This window comes from Rhamphochromis longiceps, linkage group LG3, assembly GCF_057381845.1.
Source record: "Rhamphochromis longiceps isolate RC_006_pf linkage group LG3, R_longiceps_female_GT1.1, whole genome shotgun sequence".
NCBI lineage: Eukaryota > Metazoa > Chordata > Actinopteri > Cichliformes > Cichlidae > Rhamphochromis > Rhamphochromis longiceps.
The window spans coordinates 38,299,451-38,305,734 of NC_140559.1; the positions used below are offsets into that span (position 1 = coordinate 38,299,451).

The window sequence follows — 6,284 nt, forward strand, 5'->3', positions numbered from 1 at the left end:
CCTTCCTAAAAAAAAAAAAAAAAAAAAAAAAAAATCCATCGGCCCATAAAAACAAAAAATCGCCAGCGGCCCACCGGGCAAATGCCCGGTATGCCCGATGGCCAATCCAGCTATGCTGTTATTCCTTGGAGCAACTGTAACCCACATGATTAAAGTATTCTGATTGTGATTCTGACTTTGATAGTTCACACAAATGTTCAATAACATAAAACACTTGTGACTTTTTTGACTCAAAGCTTTTTGTCAAGTACTTATTGACACTAAAGCAGGGTTTTGTGATTATGGGCAAATATGGCTGTAAGTTACAGCTTGACCGGTTGCTTGTTTGCTTGACTGGAAGGTTTTTTAATGTGGTTTTAAGGTTTTAAAGCTTTTGTGTGTGTATGTTTCATCAACCATTTCCCTTGTAAAAATGTAAGATAGTAGGGTTAACTTAAAAGTAACACTTCCTCTATGTGTTGAATATACTTCTGTATTTTATGTTTAGTCAGCCAGTTAAGAATATGATACTGATCTCATCTCACTGCTACTGTGTCTTGTGCAAAAATACGACAAACATTTTAACTGCATTTTCCTTCCTTTTTGCATTCAAAGATAACCATAGCTTTTAATGAGCATTAGTGGACAGAAAAAACAACGCTGCACCACACCAGATTACACAAGTTTCTGATATGTTTATTTGTGGAACTGTAAGGATATCAGAAGTTCCTGGTAATGTAATGGTAATGAGGGTTTTATATTTAATTGAAATAAAAGCTGGAGAGTCAGAAGAGCTGATGAACATTTTACCAAGAGAAGAATACGTGCCTAAAGTTTAATTAAAAAAAAAAAGGAAGTTCAGAGGACGGTCAGAGTAGCTATAGCAAGAAACAGCCTTTAAAACAGAAACTGATTCACAGTAATGTCAAATCCCCAGCCTCAAAACATATGAGCCAAGGCCTGGTCTTGTCTGGTTGTGCTAACTTATTTAACTGACAAACGCTGAAACTTAAATACACCTCATGTATATGTTTCAATTTTCACAAACCAAAATCAACAGTGTACAAATTAAAAATAAATTGGCTGAGGACATAGTGACCACAAACATTTGCATGCGTACGTCTAACAGCAAATATACCGTTTCCTGTTACACTTCTTTCTTTAATAAACAGGAAGAAAGGGAACTCAAAGTTACACAATTCTGTTTCGAGGATACAAAAAAAAAATCCCTCAGTTTTTCTTACAAGTGGGAGTGGTCATACAGTCAAAAACACAAGTACAAACCAAGTAGCTCCAAAATCCAAATATTAGACAGCTAGTTAGAAGTGCTCATCAATCAGATGTTTCTTTCATAGATTAAATATTAGAAATGTGGAATCAGCATTTGTTATTGAAATCTGTGTGATTATTATTTCAATAATGGACCAAAAAGAAAACTAAATTCATAATTAGCACTAACACCATCCAAAGTCACTGAATTTAGAAATGTATCTTAACTCATCATGAAATTTTAATAATCAGTATAGCAACAAGCAAAGTTTGTCACAGAATCATTGGTCTGACTGTGGAAAGCTATTCTACCACAATACTGAAATTCCTTGCAGGACTGCAGGGTATATTGCTTGCTCTCTGCTGTTCATATTTCTGAAAATGAACAGGGAGACATTGGTTTCCAACCTTGTTGCATGCCACAATCACAACCCTTTTCTTTGCACCAACTGTAATTTTACAATCCTTGTTGCTTTTTGTGGATATGACTTCATATATCAGCATTTCTGAGTTGCTGATGCACAAGTTCCCTGCATAGTTATCCGTCTTGCTTAAGCGTCGACCGTCTCTGCTGCAGATTCTGATCACGTTCTCCAGATCATTTTTATTGAGGAACGATTGCACTGTAGTTCTGCACCAGAGGTGTTCTTTTTTCAAATACCTGCGTTAATAGATCAATAATTCAGTACATATTATCACATCATGGATAGTACGCCAGTTTTCAGCTTGCTAAACAACTTCTGCTTAGTTTTCAATATTTTCTAATGTTCCCAGTGTTACAATTCCTCTAATAGGTAACAATATGCACTCATAAACATTAAGCCTCGATGTGGAGCAGGATACAGAAATCTGTTCGCTTATTTGTAACACAATTCCTCCACAACATTATTACTTTAAACCTTCTAGTTTCTACACACATAAAATGCTGAGTTTAATGACATCACATGAAGATGCTCATAAAGCAGCACCGTGTGGTGTAGCAGCACGTAACCCTCTGGAGCCTGTAAGCTGTTACTTTAAAGTTTGTTTCCTACTGCACACAATAAAACTAAACTTTTTTGAATGATGTACTTTTAATTTACCTTTTCCAAGCATCTAGGGAATTTCTGTCAAATTCCTCTTGAAGGATGTGTCTGCTGAGAAATTCTTTATAATGACTTTTGGGGCTTTTGTCCTGACACGGTGATGAAGGCTCTGCAATCATACTGCTGCCTCCACCAATAAGGGCTACAGTGACGAGGATGGTGATCAAGACAATGAATCTCATTTTATCTGCAGTAAAAAGAGAGAAGGCAACAGTCTTATGAGGCTGAAAAGAAGGCAACAGGACTTGGAAGATGTTTCACCTCACTGAAGAGGCTTCTTTAGTTACATGTTTGTTCCATGATAGGGTGAGACAAGGTCTCACAGTGGCTCATTTAGTGATGCACATGATTAAAAGTGGGTCAACAACCCTCTGAAATGCACACCCCTTTACTTTTGTAATAGTCTTTATTTAGGTGTCAGTCTGTCATCGGTTAGCTGACTGCAGCTGGTCCAAAACACTGCAGCATGGTTACTAACTGAACACATGCAAGTGAGACTACATATGCTCCATACTAACATCCTTACACTGACTGCCAGTCAGTTTTCGCATTAACTTTATGATTTTATGATATTATTATTATTATTATTATTATTATTATTATTATTATTATTATTATTATTATTATTATATTAGCACACTCATACTTTTTGAACTGGTACAGTCCTGCAAGATCAATGAGGTCTGTGGACCAAATGCTCCTAGCTTTCCCGAGGTCCAGATTAGTGAAGAAAGGAGTGAAGAAGCCTTTTCTGTGACTGCTCCTAAACTGTGGAACAAACTTCCTTAACATTAGACAGCTTCACAACCAACCAAATCACAACCAAATCAAGAAAAAAGTATCAAGAAAGTATGAGCTAGGAGACATTAGTCATCTTACCTTTCTTTGTTGTTGTGCTGTGGAGAACTGGTAATCCTGTTGCTCTACTGTGTTAGAATTACTGCAGACGTTTTTACCCACTTCCTCTTTTTATCTTTTAGTCAACAGGAATCAAAATAGTCGAAAGGCAAAGAAAAGGAAGCAAAAACAGTGCATCATCAAAAAGTACTGCAGTGCAAATGGAGTGATTTCAGGTTATGAGTATATGAAACTGAACCTGTTTAATTTTCTCACATTACTACTGTACCAGACCTCGAGGAGACTAACTAACTGTATTATAGGCATACCAATGTAGGTGTACATATGTAGTTCACCAGTACTGGGATGCGATGTCTCTTCATGCTGGTTCTGCTGGTTTATCAAAACTCTGAAACATATCATTAGTCTGGCTGTGGAAAGCTATTCTACCACAATACTGAAAATATTTGCAGGACTGTAGGGTATATTGCTTGGGGTTTGGTTCTCATATTTTTGAAAATGAACAGGGAGTTAGAGAGACAGAGACCGATGAACAGGTACAGGTGCTTTAGTCTGTTAGAATTTCTGCACTAAGATTTTCTGTCTTCCTCAGTTAGTATTTTAATTAAGACTAATAATCTTCTCCCAGATGAAAAAACACAATAAAGCTAGTCCAAAATCAAGGCAAGATTTTCTGGGTCAACAATGATCATGTTATCACGGTGCACATTCCTGAGGTATGGAAGTCTGGTCACAGAGCACAGCATTACCAACACTGTGAGGCAAGGGCTTGGGTGTGTAGTTGGTAGAATGAAAAGTGGGATTCAGAGGAGAAGGTGATGATTTTGACTTTTTTTCTTGGTATTCGTTCGATTGAAAATTTTGTATTTCATATTGTAGTGATTGATATAAAGATAATATAAGTCATTTCTTAACATAAGGCTTGTTTTGCTAAACACTATGTAAATAGTTGTCGATAATGTTTTTACTCGGTAGCTGTAGGGGTGAGAAGCCATTTTTCTTTGGGAACCTTTTCTCCTGTTTTTGGTTAGGGAGGCAGGTAAGACACCTATAATTTTCGTTTGGGGTTTTCTGTGAAGGTAAGCCAGCTGCATTTCATTTCTAGAGTTTTTGTTTGTTGTTTTGGCCATGCTCACCCTGATGCCTGCTGCCTTTTGGGACTCAATAAACTGACTGGCTGTTGTGAAATCCGTGGTAGCTGTTTTTTGTTGGTTCGTCCTCACTAAGAGCAGGGAGTGGGGGGGCATTTTTCCTTATTTTTATTTTCCTTATGTTGCACGCCAGTTTTCCCTGGGCTGGGGTGTAACAAGTCTAACAAAGACGTCAAGGTGACTTCAAGAGAAATATCAAGCTGACATCGAGGTCACATCTCATGCTTGGGACAACTGTCATTTTGGAACAATTTTTCAGACATAACAAAACCTCTTCACAAATCAATATGTTATCTTGATGGAGGGGTTTGTACAATGGTTTGCAAAAGTATTCGGCCCCCTTGAACTTTTCCACATTTTGTCACATTACAGCCACAAACATGAATCAATTTATTGGAATTCCACTTGAAAGACCAACACAAAGTGGTGTACACGGGAGAAGTGGAACGAAAATCATACATGGTCCCAAACATTTTTTACAAATAAATAACTGCAAAGTTCGGTGTGCGTAAGTATTCAGGCCCTTTTGGTCTGAGTGCAGTCAGTTGCCCATAGATATTGCCTGATGAGTGCTAATGACTAAATAGAGTGCACCTGTGTGTAATCTAATGTCAGTACAAATACAGCTGCTCTGTGACAGCCTCAGAGGTTGTCTAAGAGAATACTGGGAGCAACAACACCATGAAGTCCAAAGGACACAGCAGACAGGTCAGGGATAAAGTTATTGAGAAATTTAAAGCAGGCTTAGGCTACAAGAAGATTTCCCAAGCCTTGAACATCCCATGGAGCACTGTTCAAGTGATCATTCAGAAATGGAAGGAGTAGTCAAGTCAAGTCAAGTCAAGTTGGCTTTATTGTCACTTCAACCATATACAGTTTAACAGTACACAGTGAGGCGAAACAACGTTCCTCCAGGAACCAAGGTGCTACATGCAACATAAATTTACAACATAAATTAACAGAAAACACTAAACTAGCTAAATAAGAGGCCTAGTTAGCTGGCTAGCAGAGACAAGACAGACTGACCTAACATAAATTACAACATAAATTGACAAAAACAAACAAAAAAAAAAAAAAAACCTAACTATGTATGGCACAACTGTAAACCTACCAAGACAAGGCCGTCCACCTAAACTCACAGGCCGAACAAGGAGAACGCTGATCAGAAATGCAGGCCCATGGTGACTCTGGACAAGCTGCAGAGATCTACAGCTCAGGTGGGGGAATCTGTCCATAGGACAACTATTAGTCGTGCGCTGCACAAAGTTGGCCTTTGTGGAAGAGTGGCAAGAAGAAAGCCATTGTTAACAGAAAACCATAAGAAGTCCCGTTTGCAGTTTGCCACAAGCCACGTGGGGGACACAGCAAACATGTGGAAGAATGTGTTCTGGTCAGATGAGACCAAAATGGAACTTTTTGGCCAAAATGCAAAACGCTACGTGTGGCGGAAAAACTAAGACTGCACATCACTCTGAACACACCATCCCCACTGTCAAATATGGTGGTGGCAGCATCATGCTCTGGGGGTGCTTCTCTTCAGCAGAGACATGGAAGCTGGTCAGAGTTGATGGGAAGATGGATGGAGCCAAATACAGGGCAATCCTGGAAGAAAACCTCTTGGAGTCTGCAAAAGACTTGAGACTGGGGCGGAGGTTCACCTTCCAGCAGGACAATGACCCTAAACATAAAGCCGGGGCAACAATGGAATGGTTTAAAACAAAACATATCCATGTGTTAGAATGGCCCAGTCAAAGTCCAGATCTAAATCCAATCGAGAATCTGTGGCAAGATCTGAAAACTGCTGTTCACAAACGCTGTCCATCTAATCTGACTGAGCTGGAGCTGTTTTGCAAAGAAGAATGGGCAGGAATTTCAGTCTCTAGATGTGCAAAGCTGGTAGAGACATACCCTAAAAGACTTGCAGCAAAAGGTGGTTCTACAA

At 38.8% G+C, this 6,284-nt stretch overlaps 1 long non-coding RNA gene across 1 annotated transcript; it reads right to left on the reverse strand.

Moving 5' to 3' along the window:
- Window positions 1-683: 683 nt before the first annotated feature.
- On the reverse strand, window positions 684-3,277 carry LOC146674513 (uncharacterized). Its single transcript, XR_014909396.1, has 3 exons — window positions 3,213-3,277; window positions 2,331-2,520; window positions 684-1,909 (listed from the first exon to the last, which is right to left on the reverse strand). It is a non-coding gene; the product is annotated as an uncharacterized LOC146674513 (long non-coding RNA).
- Window positions 3,278-6,284: the final 3,007 nt, after the last annotated feature.